The sequence below is a fragment of the Oreochromis aureus genome, linkage group 13 (assembly GCF_013358895.1).
Source record: "Oreochromis aureus strain Israel breed Guangdong linkage group 13, ZZ_aureus, whole genome shotgun sequence".
Lineage (NCBI taxonomy): Eukaryota > Metazoa > Chordata > Actinopteri > Cichliformes > Cichlidae > Oreochromis > Oreochromis aureus.
The window spans coordinates 33333209-33356551 of NC_052954.1; positions in this window are offsets into that span (position 1 = coordinate 33333209).

Sequence of the window (23343 nt, forward strand, 5' to 3'; positions counted from 1 at the left end):
GGTGGATTATATTCCTAAACTTAGTTACAGCACTTTCAGAAAGACATCTACTTTGATAAAGTCTACTCTCCGCTGCTGTGTAATCAATTATTGTAAATGTAAATGTTATCAGGAAATGATCAGACAGCAGAGGGTTTTCAGGAAACACTGTTAAATGTTCAGTTTCTATGCCATATGTTAAAACAAGATCTAGAGTGTGATTAAAGTGGTGGGTGTGTTCTTTTACATTTTGAGAGAAGCCAATTGAGTCTAATAACAGATTAAATGCCATGTTGAGGCTGTCATTTTTAGCATCTACATGGATGTTAAAATCACCCACAATAATTATTTTATCTGAGCTGAGCACTAAATCAGATAAAAAGTCTGAGAAATCAGAGAGAAACTCTGTGTAAGGCCCAGGTGGACGATAGATGATAACAAGTAAGACTGGTTTCTGAGTTTTACAGCTGGGGTGGACAAGGCTAAGCATCAGGCTTTCAAATGAATTAAAAGTCTGTCTTGGTCTTTGGTTGATTAATAGGCTGGTGTGAAAAATTGCTGCCACACCGCCCCTCAGCCTGTGCTTCGAGGTGTCTGGTAGTTAGAATGACTCGGGGTGTTGATTCATTTAAACTAACATAATCATCCTGCTGCAACCAGGTTTCTGTAAGGCAGAGTAAATCGATTTGTTGATCAATTATTAAGTCATGTACTAACAGAGACTTGGAGGAGAGAGACCTAATATTTAATAATCCACATTTCACTGTTTTACTCTTTGGTTCAGATGTGGATACTGTATTGTTCTTTCTTTGTGATTTTTATGTTTAATTTGTTTATTGCTGGTTTTAGTTTGTTTTTTGTCTTTTGGGAGCTGACACAGTCTCAATGGAGATGGGTTTTGGGGGGTAGCAGGAGGAGAGAAGCTGCAGAGAGGCATGTAAGACTGCAACTCTGCTTCCTGGTCCCAACTCTGGATAGTCATATTTTGGGGGTTTAATAAATTGGTCCATATTTCTAGAAATGAGAGCTGCTCCATCCAAAGTGGGATGGATGCCGTCTCTCCCAACAAGACCAGGTTTCCTCCAGAAGGTTTGCCAATTATCTATGAAGCCCACATCGTTTCTGGGACACCACTCAGACAGCCAGCAATTTAAGGAGAACATGCGGCTAAACATGTCACTCCTGGTCTGATTGGGGAGGGACCAGAGAAAACTACAGAGTCCCACATTGTTTTGGCAAAGTTACACACCGATTCAATATTGATTTTAGTGACCTCCGATTGGCGTAACTGGGTGTCATTACTGCCGACGTGAATTATGATCTTACTGTATTTACGTTTACCCTTAGCCAGCAGTTTTAAATTTCCTTCAATGTCGCCTGCTCTGGCCCCTGGAAGACAATTGACTATGGTTGCCGGTGTCTCTAGCTTCACATGTCTGAGAACAGAATCACCAATTACCAGAGTTTGACCCCCAAGCGGTGTGTCGCCAAGTGGGGAAAAACGGTTGAGACACATGAACAGGTTGGTGGTGTACCTGGGGCTTCAGTTTAAGACTATGCTTCCTCCTCACCGTCACCCAGCCGCCTCTTTCCCCAGCTGCTTGGGGTCTGCCGGGAACAGCTAGCGGGGCCTACGCTATCTTCGGCTGCACCAGCTACAGGGGCCTGGCTAGCTACGGGTGAATGAAGGGTGCGGCCGAGTCTCCAATTCAGTAATCCTGGCCTCCAGAGCTGCAAATATGCTACATTTATTACAGGTATCATTACTGCTAAAGGAGGCCGAGGAGTAACTAAACATCTGACACAATGAGCAGGAAAGTGCAGGAGGGACAGGTGAAGTAGCCATGGTGCTAACGAGTCGGCTACGAGCTAAGCTAAGCTAGCGAAACAGTAAAGAGACAGTGAGTGAATACTTTGGCTATAAATTAGGTAGTGAGTACACAGAAAGGGTGATTCAGATGAAGCACGTTAAGATTATACTATGAAAAAGGGATGTATCAAAAGATTTCAATTAAATTGCTAAGCAGAAAAGATACTCAGAAACACCACTGTGTTTGAGCAGGAACAGGAAGTGATACTCTACCACAAAGCGAGCGAACACCAAGTGACAGCGCCACCTTGCCGCTGCTTCGACTTGCCTTCCACTACCTCCTTAGAAAATATCTTGTTCTTCAGCTTAACCACCCATTATCAACTCTAAAAATAAGTTCTGTATCTGACCTCATTAACGAACTTGCCCAGTCTGTGGTCAAATACATGAGTCCAAGCAAAAACACCCTCAGCTGACAGCACAATCACACCAAAGGCAAAGGAGTCTAAGCAAGGCAGAAAACTGATGGCAGAGGACACAAACAAATCGTCTGCCATCAGCAGATCCACATTTAAACAAGTTAAACTATTTTAACTTTGCAGAAAAACTCACTTCCCTTTGCACTGTGAAAACTCGTCAGCTGGGATTCTCACCAACAATCAGAAATGGAAGACGAGCTTCTTGATGCCATCCGAGGGCAGCTGAAGATGCTTTGCTCAACTTTACTCATGGATAGAGAAAGCGAACAAAGGAATGGGCCTAGAGAAAGCTTAGTGATATTTTAAGACTTCACAGTAAGTTGTGAAAATATATTAATGTAACATCAGCAGGTCCAGCAGCTTAATCTCTTCCTGGTCTTCTTGTTGGCTGTTGGGAGTGAATGATTGTCAGTTTCCAATGCAGAGGCAAGCAGCCACATGTCACATGGCCTTTTGCTGCAAGTCTTCCACTTTCCTGTCTGTCTTCACTGCTCTGCTATCCAATAAAGGCAAAATGCCCTCAAATAATCTTTAAAGCATAACAAACAAAAAAAACATAATTCTAAACCGCAGACTGTGCAGACACGTTGTCACTGTGCTGCATCATAAGTCTGAGATCTGATTCAGCAGACACACAGTCTCAGTGTTGGGAGGTTAGAGAGTTGGCAGAGGTATGAGTTATACGTTCATTTTCACCAGCACGAACAGTTTTGTGCAGATGGAAATTAGCTGATAGCTAAATGTGGTTCAGTGCCTCTCATGTATTTTGTGCATTGAGCCTCAAATATACAAATAAACAGACAAACATGAATAACAACAATAACTTGTACACAACCTTCGTATTGCACAGTTTTGGGGCTTCTTCAGTTTGACACAAATGCCAGTAGATGACCTCCTGCACCACAGCCGATATTTCAACATGTATTAGCATTGAAGTAACATATTTATTTATTAGAATTTGATCTTTATAAAGACTTCATTCAGCATTAACATGTTTCCAGCACTTCTGCTTCCTGGAGGAAGTATCTGTGTCTTCTGCATGTACAGTTCAGCTGTCTTCACCAGCCAGTGTCTGACTGTGTCTCCTGTGTGTTCAGCAGGCCTCGTGCAGCCGAGAGGACAACAACCAGAACAGAAACTTCAAACACTTAAAAAAAAGGATTGTTAGAGCTGCTTTAAATATGCATCACAGGGGAGGACAAGGGAAACAGGAAGTCAGAGAGAAAGTCAGACCTTGGTAAAGTACAGCGACGGGCACCGGCCTGTTCTGTTGTGTCCTGCACAGGATGAAGTGCCAGGAGCTGAGAGTCCCTCTGTGTTAGCCACATTTATTATGCATGTGCTGCTGGGACTCTGCTGCCTCCTACTGGTCGTTTCTGGAAACTAACAATTTGTTACTATAAAACGTGTCAGAACAAAGTAACATAGGAGTCATTCATGTTCTGCATGAAATCAGTCCGATACACATTTTTATGCTATAATAAAAGTTTTTCAAGTACTTACATGGGACCTCTGATGGAACAGTAGGAATATTCCTAAAGCTTCCTATGAAAAACATGCTAAGCAGATTTCTGACTCACCAAGCTGCAGAAGCCTCGATTAAAACACCTGCTGCCTATTGTAACCTCTTCTCTCTGACCAGTTTTCAGTCTCCAGCTAAGTGTGTGTGTGCGCGCGTGTGTGTGATGCACCGGTGATGACTTTGAGTCCTTGACTGCAAACAGAGGCGTCCACTTTCTCGTTTTGAGCAGTTGTTGAGAGACAGCCGCAATCAGCGCTCCACCGTCGTCGTCACCTCCTCTGCTGTGATTACTGCCGTGATTATGACACCAAACACTGACCTTCAGACTGTGTGTGTGTGTGTGTGTGTGTGTGTGTGTGTGTGTGTGTGTGTGTGTGTGTGTGTGTGTGTGTGTGTGTGTGTGTGTGTGATGAGAGTGAAGAAGAGCCGACTCTCACTGAAAACCCATTTGAGAGAGCTGTTGATGTTGAAACTGCTAATGATGTGAAGGACGAGCTCGGCTGAATTCGTTTAGACTCCCTGTCCTGTCTTTTTATTTGCACGTTAACACATTTTGTATATGAATTATGCAGAAAGCACCGACTGCGCAGTCCAGTCAACTTGACATGTGGTTTATTGTCCAGGGAAAATGTGTTTTCCCAGCTCAAAATTAAAGTCCTTCATTCACCAAATGTCAACATGATGTGAAGTTTCCGTGAGTTTGTGCAAAGCTGATGAACGTGAGGGAAACTGATTAGATCACTTAGGTTAATGGAAAAAAGATCAGACTGATTTTCATTCACCAGGCTGTAATGTTACACTGCAGCGCACATACACACTGAGACAAATTCATTCTGCTGCTGTCACCTCGGGGTGTGACTACATCAGAGCCCACAGGGTTTCAGCTGCAGGAGACGGCAGTTCATTTTCAGCACTACAGACATTTCTTTTCTTCTTTTTTTAAGTCTCTGAATGAGTGTCTTCATACATGCTCATCCATGTAAGGAAATCCCAAAACGTTGACTCTGTTCATGTGGACATAACGTTTCATCATCACCTGAAAACGCTGCATCCACATGAACAGAGTCAGCTGTTTGGGATCTCTGACTAAAGTGAGTTTGATAAATCGTCTGTTCAGAGCGTTCACTCAGAGCGAGTTGTGTTGACAACTTGGCTCAATTTAATTCATAATCTGAGGCAGAATCATAAGTAGGTCGAACCACAGTTGGTATGTGGATACCTGGTTAACCTGACCAGTGGGGAACCGTGTGGGGTGAGCTTTTGAATCTCCTTGGATGTTCACCTGTTTTGCTGATGTGTCACTAAATGGCAAGTTCAGAAATGAAGCATAAAGCACAAAACTGATAACTGAAGTTTGTGTACGTGTGTTCAAGTGGCAACAAAAACCTTTTGTGAAGGTTTTGGTCAAAATTTTGGACACCTGTGCACATCAAGGAGTGACGTATAAACGTAAAATGGTTAACCAAAAATCCAAATGATTTCTATTCTTCCCTAACAGGAAAGTAAAGGCAAACAAAGTTCACAAAGTTCTCTAACTGAGGCTTGATTCTCACTCCTAAACTGCCCCTAAAGTGTTCAATATCTACAGCAGGGGTGTCGAACTCCAGGCCACAAGGGCCGGTGTCCTGCAGGTTTTAGATCTCACCCTGGGTCAACACACCTGAATTACACGATTAGTTCATTACCAGGCCTCTGGAGAACTTCAGGACATGTTGAGGAGGTCATTTAGCCATTTGAATCAGCTGTGGTGGATCAAGGACACATCTAAAACCTGCAGGACACCGGCCCTCGAGGCCTGGAGTTCCCCCACCCTTGATTTACATCTTACTTTTTACAGGGACGATTTATGAAATGCTGTCAGCCGAGCATAAAGACTTCAGAGTGTACAATCAGCGCTCACAATTCAGTCATTAACTTCCTCATAAGCACGCACTGCTAGCTGTCAAGCTGCTGGCTCTTTGTTGAGTGCAGAGGAGCCGAGGACAGGAGCAGTTTGTGCACAGCAATGACCTGCACAGAGCATAAGCCATGAGTAACAAAGACCAGCGTGTGTGGTGCTGGTTGCAGTTCTGTGTCTGAGTCTAAAAGATGATTGTGTACTTCAAAGTATTAGGAAGCTAAGAGAAAGGCTAAGGGCTCTTTTTCAGTGTCTCATGCAACCAGTGTGCTAGAGTCAGCTAGAAGCACCCTGCTTTCACCGAGTCTTTTATTTGCAGCATGTTTTATGTGTATTAGAGAATACTGCAGGGGAATATGTTTGAAATGTGCAAGTTGTTAAATCAAGCCTTACTGACGCCACTAAATGAACCACTGCATTGTGACAGGAGTGTGGACGCATTAATATTTTTATATCTGATTCTAATTTGCTGCTAAGTCTCTTTCACACTGTTGGAATTGCAGCTACTCGAAAGCAGAACACACACCAAGAAATCATTACAATGAGTTTCACTTCGATCTGCCACCTTAGAAAGCAACAGCAGCACTGAGAGCACACTCCGCCTGAAAAGAATTAACTACAATTAAAATGTTTACTGCTCTTCATGACGGCAGGTCGACCTTTCAGGGGGCTCCGTCTGTGACCCAGCATCTTTGTGTTATTTTATATTTTCTTTGCTTATTATACGTTGAAATAATGTTAAGTTCTTCTTATTATTAGTTTGTCTTAGTTGAGTTTCAGTGTAGTTTATGTTTCTTCTGTCTCCTGAGTCGTTTCCTGTCCTCTGTGCAGTCTGACACATTGTCAAGCTTGTGTTGTCTTGTCCACGTTCTGTTAAGTTTCCTGTTTTACTTTGAAGGGTCTGGTGTTCCATGTTCAGTGTGTTTAGTTTTACGTCTCCTGCTGTTCAGGTTCATTTGTGTCAGCTGTGTTTCCCCAGGTGTTCTCACTTCCCTCATTACCCTCCTGTGTATTTAAGTCCTCTGCCTTCCTCTGTCTTGCATCATGTACTTCAAGTCATATGATTATTTTCAAGCTTCAGTTCAGGTTCATGTTTCTCATCATAGGTTTAGCATGCACCTGTTCTGATTCATGTTCACGTCCCCTGTCATAGTTCTCATGTTAGTGTTAGCTTATCCCAGTTTAGGTTTTAGTTTAGGTTAGTGTCTGCGCTCGGGTCCACACCATAAGGCCTCTGAGGAGGCTGTGGAGTAAAAACATCTGTGCCATTTAACCCAGCAGTGTACACACAGAGCTCTGCACCATCACAAGCAGGTTTCACGGAGCTTGTTGTTTATTCTTCTCTTCAAATCTGAAATAAAACAGAATGTCTCTTAAAATGCAGAGTGTTGCATTCATCTCTGTTCAGGTGTCACTGAATGTCATTCAGGGTTTTGCAGGAACTATTTGTTGCCCACAGATGGCTGTGAATCAGGTTCCTTTCTGTGACTGTAATCAATCCCTGCAGCCTCACAATGTATGCAGAAAGAAATCAAAGCGTGTTGCACACAAGTAACATTAAAGTTTATTAAAACACAGATTAATCAGAATCTGGTGAATGATGGTTTCTGTAGATGTAAATTTTAGGTTTTTTAGGTTCTTCTAACGTCCCACAGAGATATTTCCCCCTCAGTTGCCTTTCGTTGATCTGGATTCTTGTCCTGTTTCTGGATAAAAGCTTGTGTATATATAACCTGCAGGTTAGCAGGTGGCTCACTTCCAGATCAAGTTTGTTTTTTTTTATTTAATTTGTATTCCTCTTGGTAGATTGAAATTAACCGGCTGTGTTTGTGATCTTAAATGAGCTCATTGTTAGAAGATCACCTGGAGAACCTTCCACTCCAATCAGCGCAGGTTTCTGATTGCAGTCTTATGTAATTTGCACTCCTTTAGTAAATGTGGCTCTGAGGTCTAGAAGATGGGAACAGTGAGCTAATTCCGGCTAAAAAGGTGTTCAGATTTAATTAAAAAAGGTCATTCTGATGTGAACAGCAGAATTTAATGAAGTAATGAGATGAAAGGTTTAGTTAGAGGCCAAATGAAGGTTGAAGATGAGCCCTCGCAGTCAAACAGAGCAGGCACATAGATGATAGAAACATCAACCAAGAGATCCTGGACATTCAGATGATGGGGAGAACAAGCATGGCACATTAACTCGGCTGAATTCCAGTCATGTTTATTGGACAAGCACAGAAACAGTGAAACTGTGAATGCAGCAGGAAGAGTAGATTCAGCCACACAATGAAGGTTTAATGTACGGGAACAGATTTTCTCCACGTAAATCGTTCACTATTTCGATTCCTGAGAGAAAGTTTAGTTTTCTAATGAAGGCATTAACATAACAGCCAAGTGTGGCGGACACAGACACTACGTTTACATGCAGAGCACCAACCTCAACATTTATTATCTGGACAGTCTGAATGCAGGCTGCATTTTACCACCACAGGGCCTGTATTCATAAAGCTTCCCAGTGCATTGCTGGCCCAGTAAATTATGGCATTTTCTAAGAAATTCCTCCATAACATTAAAACTAAATCCTGGTTAAGATAAAAGTCTTTCACCAAGTGTCCTTAGCCCTTCAGCTCTAAGGTGACAAAGACTTTGGGATATATTTCCCATTGTCTGTGTCTGTGTCAGGCCTTGTTGTCACTTCCCAGTTAATTTTGATTGATTTGTTTCCTCGTGTGTCTTTTATTGTCTTACTTCCTGTTTTATTTTTCCACCCAGTCGGCGTGTGCTCCCACCTCTTCCTCTGGCCTCCACGCTCTCCCAGAGTTCTGGCTCAGTGCAATAAAGTTTAATAAAGTTTGCTCTTGCTTACTTAATCCAGAGTCTCATTTTGGGTCTTCTGTTGGTGCAGGAATAAAGTTTGTGGTCTCTCATTAGCGAGTGCGCTCACATCAGCAACCTGCATCATTATTTCACCCATAACTGTTGGAATAAAAGTGATACAACAAAAGAAATCTGGCAACTGTAAAACTACAAACTGTGCAGCAGTGATGACTTGAATCTGTCCAACCTTTCATCAGCAGACAGTTCACACTAACAAATTAGTACTTTCACAGCCTCAAACTGTGACGCACGTTATGACAAAGGGGCATTCATGGACACAGAGGCCTCCCCGGTGCTGTTCAGAATCAAAGCTGAGCTCTTTTTCCCCCCCTTTGGCATCAAAACTATCAAAATTACCAGCAGGGAGGCCCGTGCACAAAGTATTCGCAGGTTGTGTAACAGAAAAAATAAATTTTTTTAGGGTTTCCTTCTCTCTTTGTCCGCGCTGATGCAAACGTATACTGACATGTGAGCTTCTTCAGCAGCTGATGGTGTCTAAATGATGTCAAGTCTGTGTGTTATTGTCAGTTTAAAAGCACAGATGCAACACAGAACAACTCGTTCCATTATCTAATGTGTAGAATGAAAAGTGAGCAATCACACCGTGAGCCACAGACAGCCTTCAAAATAAAGGTTGACACCTGTGGTTGGCGCTGATTTAAAAAAAACAAAACAAATCTTTCTATAATTTTCCTGCAACTGATAGTGAATAAATCACTGGAGTGTCGAGTCCTGTGACTCGTGTATGCATGTGACGATACTTCTTCATCTAATGACTCATTTGATAAAGACTCAGTTGGGTAAGCATTAAAGAAAACTGTTGTGTGTTTCTTTAACACAGACTTCACTGATAAAGAGAGAGAGTATTTGTAATTGACAGTAAGTAAATTCCATAATTAGCAGTTTCATTGTCCGTGTGCTCCTGATCCCGAGGATGTGCTCACACCTTTGGGATCAAATACGTCTCCTCACTGAGGTGAAGCTAAAGTTCCTTCATGCTCAGTGCTGACAATTTCCTAGACCTGTAAGCTGGAGCTCTTTTAAAACCTGTAATTACACCGTGCAGGGGTGTCAAACTCCAGTCCTGGAGAGCCGGTGTGCTGAAACTTTTCCATGTGTCCCACCTGCAACACGCCTGAATAAAATTAGCAGGTGATTAGCAAGACTTGACTGCACGCTAAGGTGGCAACCCCTAACCCTACTCAAGTAAATTTAAGTAAATGTAAGTGTTTGGAAAAATGTACTTCTAAAAGTGTTTTTATTGCACCATGTTCATTCACTCTTTAGCTGCTGTAACATCAAATGGCTGAACTGACACCTCAACATGCAGCCAAGTTCTATAGCAGGTGTGGGCAACTCCAGGCCTCGAGGGCCTGCAGGTTTGTGTCCTTGATCCAACACAGCTGATTTAAATGGCTAAATTACCTCCTCAACATTTCTTAAAGTTCTCCAGAGGCCTGGTAATGAACTAATCATTTGATTCAGGTGTGTTGACCCAGTGTGAGATCTAAAACCTGCAGGACACCCCCCCTTGAGGCCTAGAGTTGCCTACCCCTTGCTAATGACCTACTAATCTTATTCAGGTGTGTTGCAGCAGGGAAACATTGAAAGGTTTTAGGACACAGGCGCTCGAGGACTGGAGTTTGTCACCTGTGCCATAGAGTGTAAAAAGGAGCTTCCAGTGCCACGGTGCATTCTTTGTGATGACCAGCAGGGGGTGGCAACTCTGACTTCAAGTTCAATAGACGATAATAGGGAGACAGCGCTAAATTCACTCACTCTGTGATTTCAATAAACGTTTTCCTGCGAACTTAATGGGCTTCATCTGCAGTTAGTTTTGTTTAATAACAAATTATATTGATTTTTGTAGTTTATTGTAACATCAGAGTAATAAAGGAGGCTAACAGTTTGTGCTGTCTCTCAATGACTTCTATCCAAAAACCTGAGCAGCACAGCAACAAGTAGCTGACAAATGTATAAAAGATTATAAGTAAAAAAGGAGAGAAGAATACATCCGATATTAAAATTCTTCAGTAATTCATTAAATATATGAAACAGACATGGGAAGAGCTCCTTTAGAGAGTGAAGGTGGTAAGTGTGCATTAGTTGCTTTTACGTTGCATCAACTTTTGCGTTACGCGCTGCAAATGAGTCGGCTTCAATTCAACATTGCTGCATGCTGCATTACAGAGGAGTATGACCACTTTGACCAGTCTCACAGCAAAATGTGAAACTGTCACAAAAAGCAATGAGTTGTTCACAGACGCACATTGTTCTCGTTTGTCATCACAGTCAGAACGAGTGTGAAACGGACGTGTTTTTCAAGAAGAATTATTTGTTGTCTTTGAAGCTTTGAAACCAAAGCAGGATATTTTCTAAAAGCACTTTTATTAGGACGGCTTTCAGTTCTGTGAGCTGCCTGAATTGCGTGTTTCTGCTGTAAGTGACGCAATGATTCAAGCACTCACTGCCCCTCCTGCTCTTCCTGGACAGAGACGAGTGTGATGCAAAACGGTGGGGAGGGGCGATTTGTGTCCAGAAACAAGAATTCAAGCATTTCATGTTGAATATTTCACAAACTGCTGTGAGACTGTTGGACAGACACAGTGCTCTAATACTACAGTCATATATAGCTCATCATTTACCTAATCAGCCAGTCACATGCCAGCAACTCAGTGCAATTAAGCATCAGGATGGAGAGGGAAGCTGATTTAACTGATGGTGGTTGATTCAATTCAATTCAATTCAATTTTATTTATATAGCGCCAAATCACAACAAAAGTCGCCTCAAGGCGCTTTATATTGTACAGTAGATAGCACAATAATAAATACAGAGAAAACCCAACAATCATATGACCCCTATGAGCAAGCACTTTGGCGACAGTGGGAAGGAAAAACTCCCTTTTAACAGGAAGAAACCTCCGCAGAACCAGGCTCAGGGAGGGCGGGGCCATCTGCTGCGACCGGTTGGGGTGAAAGAAGGAAAACAGGATGAAAGACATGCTGTGGAAGAGGGACAGAGATTAATAACAGATATGATTCGATGCAGAGAGGTCTATTAGCACATAGTGAGTGAGAAAGGTGACTGGAAGGAAAAACTCAATGCATCATGGGAATCCCGGCAGCCTCACGTCTATTGCAGCATAACTAAGGGAGGATTCAGGGTCACCTGGTCCAGCCCTAACTATATGCTTTAGCAAAAGGAAAGTTTTAAGCCTAATCTTGAAAGTAGAGATAGTGTCTGTCTCCTGAATCCAAACTGGAAGTTGGTTCCACAGAAGAGGGGCCTGAAAACTGAAGGCTCTGCCTCCCATTCTACTTTTAAATACTCTAGGAACAACAAGTAGGCCTGCAGTGCAAGAGCGAAGTGCTCTAATAGGGTGATATGGTACTACAAGGTCATTAAGATAAGATGGGGCCTGATTATTTAAGACCTTGTATGTGAGGAGCAGGATTTTGAATTCAATTCTGGATTTAACAGGAAGCCAATGAAGGAAGCCAAAACAGGAGAAATATGCTCTCTCTTTCTAGTCCCTGTCAGGACTCTTGCTGCAGCATTTTGGATCAGCTGAAGGCTTTTCAGCGAGTTTTGAGGACATCCTGATAATAATGAATTACAGTAGTCCAGCCTGGAAGTAATAAATGCATGAACTAGTTTTTCAGCATCACTCTGAGACAGGATATTTCTAATTTTAGAGATGTTGCGCAAATGGAAGAAAGCAGTCTTACATATTTGTTTAATATGTGCGTTGACGGACTTGTCCTGGTCAAAAATGACTCCAAGGTTCCTCACAGTGTTACTGGAGGCCAAGGTAATGCCATCCAGAGTAAGAATCTGGTTAGATACCATATTTCTAAGATTTTCAGGGCCGAGTACAATAACCTCAGTTTGATCTGAATTAAGAAGCAGAAAGTTAGCGGCCATCCAGGTCTTTATGTCTTTAAGACATTCCTGCAGTTTAACTAATTGGTGTGTGTTACCTGGCTTCATGGATAGATAGAGCTGCGTGTCATCTGCATAGCAGTGAAAATTTATGCTATATCTTCTAATGATGCTGCCTAGGGGAAGCATGTATAATGTAAATAGAATTGGTCCTAGCACTGAACCCTGTGGAACACCATAATTGACCTTAGTGTGTGAAGAGGACTCTCCATTTACATGTACAAATTGGAGTCTATTAGATAGATATGATACAAACCACTGCAGTGCAGTACCTGTAATACCTACAGCATGTTCTAATCGCTCTAATAGGATATTATGGTCAACAGTATCGAATGCAGCACTGAGGTCTAGCAGGACAAGCACAGAGATGAGTCCACTGTCAGAGGCCATAAGAAGATCATTTGTAACCTTCACTAAAGCTGTTTCTGTGCTGTGCTGAGCTCTGAAACCTGACTGAAACGCTTCAAATAAGCCATTCCTCTGCAGATGATCAGTTAGCTGTTTGACAACTACTCTTTCAAGGATTTTTGATATGAAAGGAAGGTTGGAGATTGGCCTATAATTAGCTAAGACAGCTGGGTCTAGAGATGGCTTTTTAAGTAAAGGTTTAACTACAGCCACCTTGAAGGCCTGTGGTACATAGCCGATTATTAGAGATAGGTTGATCATATTTAAGATCGAAGCATTAATTAATGGCAGGACTTCTTTGAGCAGTTTTGTAGGAATGGGGTCTAAAAGACACGTTGATGGTTTGGAGGAATTAATTATTGAAGTTAACTCAGAAAGATCAATTGGAGAAAAGAGTCTAACTTAACATTGATGGTACTAAGAGTAGCTGTAGATAATATTACATCTGTGGGATGATTATTGGTAATTTTTCTCTAATGATAAAAATTTTATTTGTGAAGAAGTTCATGAAGTCATTACTAGTTAATGTTAAAGGGATGGTTGGCTCAGTAGAGCTCTGACTGTTTGTCAGCCTGGCTACAGTGCTGAAGAGAAACCTGGGGTTGTTCTTATTTTCTTCAACCAGTGACGAATAGTAAGATGTTCTGGCTTTGCGGAGGGCTTTCTTATAAAGCAGCAAACTATTTCTCCAGGCTAAATGATGATCCTCTAAATTTGTGACACGCCATTTCCTCTCCAGCTTACGAGTTATCTGCTTTAGGCTACGTGTTTGAGAATTATACCACGGAGTCAGGGACTTTGGATTTGAGGCCTTAGTTTTCACAGGAGCTACAGTATCCAGAGTCGCATGCGTAGTGAGGAGGTAAAATTATTAACAAGATAATCAACCTCTGTTGGAGTAGCGTTCAGGTAGCTGCTCTGCTCTATGTTGGTACAGGGCATTGAAGATGATAACAGTGGGTGGATTATATTCTTAAACTTAGTTACAGCACTTTCAGAAAGACATCTACTTTGATAAAGTCTACTCTCCACTGCTGTGTAATCAATTATTGTAAATGTAAATGTTATCAGGAAATGATCAGACAGCAGAGGGTTTTCAGGAAACACTGTTAAATGTTCAGTTTCTATGCCATATGTTAAAACAAGATCTAGAGTGTGATTAAAGTGGTGGGTGGGTTCTTTTACATTTTGAGAGAAGCCAATTGAGTCTAATAACAGATTAAATGCCATGTTGAGGCTGTCATTTTTAGCATCTACATGGATGTTAAAATCACCCACAATAATTATTTTATCTGAGCTGAGCACTAAATCAGATAAAAGTCTGAGAAATCAGAGAGAAACTCTGTGTAAGGCCCAGGTGGACGATATATGATAACAAGTAAGACTGGTTTCTGAGTTTTACAGCTGGGGTGGACGAGGCTAAGCATCAGGCTTTCAAATGAATTAAAAGTCTGTCTTGGTCTTTCGTTAATTAATAGGCTGGTGTGAAAAATTGCTGCCACACCGCCCCTCGGCCTGTGCTTCGAGGTGTCTGGTAGTTAGAATGACTCGGGGTGTTGATTCATTTAAACTAACATAATCATCCTGCTGCAACCAGGTTTCTGTAAGGCAGAGTAAATCGATTTGTTGATCAATTATTAAGTCATGTACTAACAGAGACTTGGAGGAGAGAGACCTAATATTTAATAATCCACATTTCACTGTTTTACTCTTTGGTTCAGATGTGGATACTGTATTCTTCTTTCTTTGTGATTTTTATGTTTAAGTTGTTTATTGCTGGTTTTAGTTTGTTTTTGTCTTTTTGGGAGCTGACACAGTCTCAATGGAGATGGGTTTTTGGGGGTAGCAGGAGGAGAGAAGCTGCAGAGAGGCGTGTAAGACTGCAACTCTGCTTCCTGGTCCCAACTCTGGATAGTCATATTTTGGGGGTTTAATAAATTGGTCCATATTTCTAGAATGAGAGCTGCTCCATCCAAAGTGGGATGGATGCCGCCTCCCTAACAAGACCAGGTTTCCTCCAGAAGGTTTGCCAATTATCTATGAAGCCCACATCGTTTCTGGGACACCACTCAGACAGCCAGCAATTTAAGGAGAACATGCGGCTAAACATGTCACTCCTGGTCTGATTGGGGAGGGACCAGAGAAAACTACAGAGTCCCACATTGTTTTGGCAAAGTTACACACCGATTCAATATTGATTTTAGTGACCTCCGATTGGCGTAACTGGTGTCATTACTGCCGACGTGAATTATGATCTTACTGTATTTACGCTTACCCTTAGCCAGCAGTTTTAAATTTCCCTCAATGTCGCCTGCTCTGGCCCCTGGAAGACAATTGACTTTGGTTGCCGGTGTCTCTAGCTTCACATGTCTGAGAACAGAATCACCAATTACCAGAGTTTGACCCCGGCGGGTGTGTCGCCAAGTGGGGAAAAACGGTTAGACACATGAACAGGTTGGTGGTGTACCTGGGGCTTCAGTTTAAGACTATGCTTCCTCCTCACCGTCACCCAGCCGCCCTCTTTCCCCAGCTGCTTGGGGTCTGCCGGGAACAGCTAGCGGGCCTCACGCTATCTTCGGCTGCACCAGCTACAGGGGCCTGGCTAGCTACGGGTGAATGAAGGGTGCGGCCCGAGTCTCCAATTCAGTAATCCTGGCCTCCAGAGCTGCAAATATGCTACATTTATTACAGGTATCATTACTGCTAAAGGAGGCCGAGGAGTAACTAAACATCTGACACAATGAGCAGGAAAGTGCAGGAGGGACAGGTGAAGTAGCCATGGTGCTAACGAGTCGGCTACGAGCTAAGCTAAGCTAGCGAAACCGTAAAGAGACAGTGAGTGAATACTTTGGCTATAAATTAGCGAGTGAGTACACAGAAAGGGTGATTCAGATGAAGCACGTTAAGATTATACTATGAAAAAGGGATGTATCAAAAGATTTCAATTAAATTGCTAAGCAGAAAAGCTACTCAGAAACACCACTGTGTTTGAGCAGGAACAGGAAGTGATACTATACCACAAAGCGAGCGAACACCAAGTGACAAGTGTTGGTTGATGATGTCAGACGTGCTGGTCCAGTTTGCTCACACAACCATCTCTCTGAAATATCGTTGAGTGTTATTTGTGAAAATGTTTTGTGCATAAAAAAGTATTGTTAATGGAGCCGTTCACACCAACTGCGTACTTTCACAGGATGAATTTGCAGCATACGATATTATATTCTTGTTTTATTTCAGACCTTGCTCAATTTTGGGGGGGATTGTTTTTTCTCCTGCTGCCTTCTGTGAATTGGATGAACTGAGAATCCCCATTTCTTCTTTTTCTTGTTTAAAAACATCAGGACCACCTCATCACGGCTTGATGGGGATCTCAGTCCATTTCAAATAAAAGTGGCATACGTGCACCAAAACACTATACAGAGAGCACAAGTGCCACAGTCTCTCTGTTTTATGCCTGCCAGGATTTCAAAGTTCATCAACCGTTCATGGTGTCTGCCATATGTGTGTGTCAGTGTGCACTCATTAAAGATGCCAGGATACAGTGATGATCCTACACTGTAAAATGTAATTCTAGCTGTTTGTTATTTCAACATATTATTCTATATCAGTTTGACGATAGATGACTGAAGTTGTTGTTATAACATAGAATTACAAGTTAAAAACGTCCCAATTACACCAAAAAAAGCTAACTTGAAAACTCATGTCCAGCTAAATCAGCAACTTATGTGAACTTGACAACGTGGGTAAGTTGAGCACAGCAGGATTCAAAACTGCCTCACGTGACTGCTACCGAGGTGCATCATGGGGAATTGGCGGTTAACGACATGCTCACTTTACTTGGACGTTTTCTAGTCGTCTTCTTTGGAATATGCTTTCAAGGTGAGTAACATTGGTTATAACTATAAGGAAAGAGAGCTACAAAAGTTGGAACATGTTTTGAATTTATGGCATGATGTGTGTTTTCTCTTTTACCGAAATGTTTGCTTTAGCTAATGTAACTTTAGCCGACAAGGTCCAGCTTGTGTGTCATGACCAAACTTGACCTAATAAACTGACACATGGCCTTTTTATTGGTTTAATGTGGCACTGACCAAATCACAAGTATTGTGCCGCTAGCTTTAAGGTTGTGCACTCAACCACTGTTGCGATATTAGCAAGCTAACTCAGCTAATTAATAAAGCTTATTTCATATTGTCTCTGTACTTGTAAATTTCTTTCAAGTTCACAGGCTGTTGTATTTTGGTGGAAGTTCATTTTGGCAATATTTCCAATAACTGACTGGGTTCAAAAAGAACTTTTTGGCAGGACTCCGATGCTTGTTGTCATCTGTTTACCTCTATGTAATCACTTAAGTTGTTATTAACTGCTGCATGCTAAGCTGCAAGAGTGCACTGAGGACTGAGACAAAATATGGTCTACAAACCAGCATTATATTAGTTTTTATCAGATAGTCCTCCAGTGTGTTTATTTTTGCTTTAATTCTATTGTGCAGTTATTTGTTACCCTGAAATGCTTTATGCTTAACAACAGCTCACTATTTTGACTTATTTTTGAACTCTTGTGATCAGTATGACCAGATTGTGTGAGTTTCCATACTAAAAGAGCTGTAGTGATAAAATAATTGGCATAAGAGACACTGATTTTTGGCATGGTATACTGCAGAAGTTTATTTATTTTTTTTTTTTTGCATAATTTACCTTTTAATTAAACTGCATTCTCTGTATTGTAACAAAACTAACATTGTTTATATGTCAGAAAATTAGCAAACATGAATAAATGGCGAAAACAATATAATTATAACATATATTTTTATTTTACTTATTTTAGGTCTGTGAAGCCAAACTTGATGCTGGGGATTTATTTTTGTCAGTGGAGTCAAATGGTAAGTTACAATTTGTGCATTTTGTCATACTGGAAACACCACAGATTATATTGTAACTTAATAGCTCCGTAGAACAAATGATATAAAGATTGTAGTGTCAGGGTACTTCTTAAGAAGTAATATGGCACTATTGATGATCACATGCAGGTGGCATAAACTAAATATTCAGACGTGTTACCAACAAATGATTCATTAACAAAAGCAATGGAGCAGACTGTTTAGGTTCTTGCGGTTGTAATAACATCCATAACTGCAAGTTTGTCATTAATTTATTTTCACAGGTCTAGATGATCACATCTGTCTTTGTCATTTAAATGAGGTGGACTTGCAAACTTTGTGCTCTTTTGGGTAAATTGCTGTCCACTACATATACACAGAATGTGCACAGTATTTCAGATCTAAAAGGGAGTATGTAATGGACTTGCTGGCTTTAATGTAAAAAGCCTGTTGTGTAACTTTAATGAGGCAGTTGGACTAAAACAGTATTGCTCATCAAGGTAAACATCTGAGGAATAAGGAAATTGTTACTTGTCCTTTTACTCAGTGTTCTTTTAATCGCACGCGTTTACTAAAGTTTTACATCACATAAGTCATTTTCACAATCATTCTACTTTAAAAGATTTCGAGACAGAGCTTATTGTTCTCTGAACTTCCTTGTTTGCTGAACGGCAGGTAAAGTGCATCTTTTTGTTTGTTTGCTTTTGTGTATTTGTGTTTTCTCTAATGGGCCTCAGATGACGGTTTGCTTAAATTTGGGTCTCAAAGAATCTTTTTTTATTCTGCCTGTACTCTCCACCCTCTTCTTCTGTTGCTCAGGTTGAAGCAGAATTTGCCCGTCTTACATCTGTTGACCTGAAAGGGTTCCTTTTGCTGTGCTTGACCATTATGGAGACGTTCGTGGAGCTGTACAAAATCAAGAGCGGCATAGGAGGGCTAACTAGGCTCATAAGATGCTTCGGTGATGATGTAAGTGTTCAACTGCGAAATCTAATCCTTTGTTTAAGTTTTAGGTTATCCAGTTCAACTGATGAACTCATTGAAAGAAAGCTGATAAGTAAAGTCTGTCATCATATTTCACAACTGGACATTTAGTGTGGTAACTTTTACAGAATCTGTGTATATTGGTGTTAGGTTGGATATCATATTCTACTTGAATGTCCTGATAAGCCTGATTCAAAATCTCCAATGATAATCATATATTGATGGAATTATGTATCAAAAAGCTGTGAATTTGGAGCTGTCTACATGCTTCATAAACACTGTTTAAAAAGTGTTTTTGTTTTCTTTTTGACTTCTTTGACCAGAGCCCTACACAAAGGAAGAGGACAGAGGACCTCATTTTCTAAAGGAAGATCCTCACACACTTTCAAGACTGTGAAGGTTAGCATTGTTTCTTTTAGTAAATTTAATAATGACAGCACCACAGTGGATTTTAAATGAAACATGTGGCATCTATGAAACAACAGATGCCACATGATAACATGTGTACTTTTTCCTCACCAAATGTATTATTACAAGATCTTTGACACTGGATTTGGTCTGGGTTTCAGAGAAACTAACTGGCAAGCTAGCATTGATATTATTAGTGTCTTGTGTTTATTCATGTCTTCACCAGGGTCTTTGACATTTCGCTGCTGTACTGTTCACTTCAGCTTTACGCTTTGATTTCTCACATTGTATATTGTAATGGCAGAGATATTAGGATATTTAAGGGCTGCAGTGGCTGCTACAGCTGTCGGGGCAATACTTTGGTGAAATGTCCTGGACCCTGGAAAGAGACTGTGTAGACTGGGTAAGCAATTAAAGGTTACTGGCCGAGAGTCATTGGGCAGCTGGGTAAAGGTGGATGTTGATATTCAGTGCCAATTATGCAACCTGTTCAGCCATGTCTATATGCTCTTTTTCATGCTGTTAATATAGGGGAAAAATAAACTTTAATCAATAAACTGATTAAAGAAGCATTGTCTATGGAGCCACAATCTGATCCTGTAGTGTAGCTGCAGTTTGCACATTTCATGTATTCTCAGCCAGATTTGGTTTAGAGCACAGCCAATATTTAGCATAAGTAGATTTAAATTCACACACTGGTGATGGCAAGCTACATTGTAGCCACAGCCGCCTGGGGCGCACTGACACAGGCGAGGCTGCCGGACACTGGCACCACCGGGCCTCTGACCACCACCAGTAGGCAACAGGTGAAGTGTCTTGCCCAAGGACACAACGACTGAAACTGTCGGAGCCGGGCTCGAACCGCAACCTTCCGATTATAAGACAAACTGTCAACTCTTGAGTCACGATTCAGTCATCCACCCATGTGTGTGAATGACTGAATGTGTAAAGCACTTTGGAGTCCTTAGGGGACTAGTAAAGCGCTATACAAATACAGGCCATTTACCATTTAAATTGAAAATTTTGTTTGAATTCTGCAATTGAAGACATGCTCAGTTATTTATGAACATGGTCTTTGTTTAAAGCAAGAAATGGATTTGTAACATGGGGTGCATATCTCATTCTGAAAAAACTTTAACAACTAATAAGTGTTACCCAAAGCCAATCACCATCATCCAAAGCATCAGTATGGCTCTTCTTTGGAAAGACATGAATTCTTAAGCACAAAGAATGTTGTGTAATTGTAATTGTGTAATTTTTTTTTTTTTTTGTCTTTGAACCCTTTTATAGCCGACAGGTATTGAAGACACGTTTTCTAAGAGGATGAAAGTTGGCATTGCGATGGTGAAAGAAGAAGACATCATCGATGTGTTGGTTGTCCTTGAGGCGGCAGTAATCCTGTCTAATCTGAGGGATGTCTCAAGTGCCATTTCCATGCTGATGGGCCTTCTTTTTGCCCTCAACATAGACTATCCAAAGGAACTTAAGGACATCTTTGAAGTCATTCAGAACGTCCTAATGAACATTGGTGGAAGGCAGTGCATCTCACTAGTGCATGGTCTAAGAAACAGACTCTTGCAGAAAGCCATGCAGAACTGTAATTGTATGCTCACAGCATACAGTTGCCTTAGTGTTAAGGACAGTTTTTATTTTACTGTTTGTTTTTTTATTCTTGCAAGTTCTCATTCTTACTTTTGTATGTCACTAAATGACTACACTTTACATTCCAGATTAGACAATTACTCATTTGTTCATGGTTTAAGAAACTTATGTGAACAACAATATAATGGTGGACTTTGCAGATGCTTATCTCATGCAAGTCAGTAGTTTTTCCTTTGTTTTGCAATTGAGCAGACTCAAACTGATGTTTCTGAAATATTCATATTATCAAATGTTTCAGAAGCATGCACTCATTTTCAGAGATATTGGTTCTGTGGAATTTGTTGCAATTGTAAACGAAGACAAATACAAGAGTTTGATGTCTTAGTTGTTATAAACTGATCTTTACTGTCACTTATCAAAGGTTTTGTACTATTTTAATATTTCACGTTTTATGCTAACAGGTGTGACTGAGCACAATGAAGTTTAAAAACTTTGCAAATGTAAAGAATAACTTTTCTAAAATAGCAAGTGTTCCGTTGATACATTACATTAATGCAGACTTTATGTTGTTACTTCACAAGAATCACTACTGCTCCTAGAGTATTGGTCAGAATTTAATCTTCACCCAAACTGGGCTCAAGACCAAGTTCAAATTTATTGTTTCACAGGAGCAGCCTTTGAGTTTTGATGGATTGTGAGCCTGATGAGCTACGTCACTGATTTTTCTGTTTCTCAGATGACTAAGATGGCACAATAAATGGTGAATGTTGGGTGCTCATGAGTAATTGTCTTGTCATGTTCTTAAAACAAACTTTCTGTATGAAATGATCAGATAGACTTTAATGGAATCTGTGGGTTTTATTTTTTTCTGTAAACAACAGAAAATTAATTTAAAGGAATGTAGATATTTAAACCTGAGATCTAAGATAAACCTAACAGGTAGTTTTGCTGAAATGGATGTTAGAAAGCTAAAAAACAAAACAAAACTTAAGATGTTTAATACACATTTTTCTTTACATCCAGTCAATCAACTCTGATAATTAAAATGAAACTGATTTACAAGTTCACTCAGCTACCTTAAAGAGCTCAGTTAATTAATAAACTTAAATCAACTTAGCTAACAGATTATGTTAAGCTAAAATAGATTCCTAAGTTAAAAGAACTACTAAAGTATTTGAATTAACTAAAAAACCCAAGTCAACTGAACTAGGACAAGAGTTTAAACAATAGATTATTTTAATTTAGCTGAAAGGGTTTTCCCAAGTAAAGATGACAATTAAAGGAGTTGAACTGACTAACAAATCTCAGTCAACTAAACTAAGACGAAAGTTTAGACAACATGTGATTTTTCATTAAGATAACAATTGGTTGTGTTATAAGAACAAACTCTATTTCTTAACTTAAAATTTTAAGGCAGCCCTGTACCTGATATTTTTAAGTTGAAACAACAAGTTATATTTTACAGTGTATGAGATAAATTCTTAAATCACAATCTCCATCTATCACCTGCTCCACAAACAGCAGCGTCTACACTGCTGGAGACTCCTCTGTATCCTGCTCAACTAAACACCAATCCGTTTATTACTCAAACTCTGCAGGGAGGTCTGAGATCAGTTAAGTGTTGATGTGCTGCAGAGTTCTTGAGCTCAGCCCACACCTGAAACAAGCGCTCTGCTCCCGTTTCCTCCCTCACGAAACACCTCGATGATGCATTGAACAGCTGACCCTGCAGGACACACCTGTGAGGTTCAGAGTGCCGTCCCCTCAGTGGCCCCTGGAGCCTCCGCTCTGTTTCAACTCCACCACTGAGTGAAGATGAAAGGAGAGAGCAGAGGTAGACTGCAGAGAGAGAGGAAGGCGCGGCGACCAACGGGAGGAAAACTCAGACTCTGCCGTCGCTCCGTGTTTGTCTGTATTTGTATCGTCCTTGCATCCTCGCTGTCGTCTGATTGTTGGGTTTTCTGTGTATCATTGTACTGTATTTACTTGAGACGACTGTGGTTGGGCGCTATATAAATCAAATAAAATGAAAGTATTTTGTTTCTACTGTTTTTTAGAGGGTTGTCAAAAATGTTATGTTTCTAAGAATAGCATGTTTTAAGACGATCCTCCCTGATCCTCAGTGACTGCCATCAAGTTTCTTTCTGCTGTAAAGATTCAAAGATTCAGTACAGCAGCATTTACCTTTGACTTTCACTCAGTCAAACCTCTTCTGCCTTTATTTGTCTCTCTGATGGTTTACAGTGCATTTAAAACCGCAACGAAGCAACAGAGTAACCATCGCACTCTGTTTAAATATTTAAATGTTGCTTTCACATTAAGTCCCTGTTAATAACATATTCTCAAACAACGGGTGCATCTTGCGGATTACAGATGAATGGCATACATCATCGCACTTATGATGATGCTTTAAATGTCATTTTATGGATGAACGTCAGGGTCAGGTGAAAATTCTGTCTGGATTTCGTAACTTCCACCCTTAATTCTGTTTAAACACACAAACACCGGTCACTTCTACGTGTCTCTAAAGCACGTCTGTTTTTCTAACAGCGCTCTCCTAA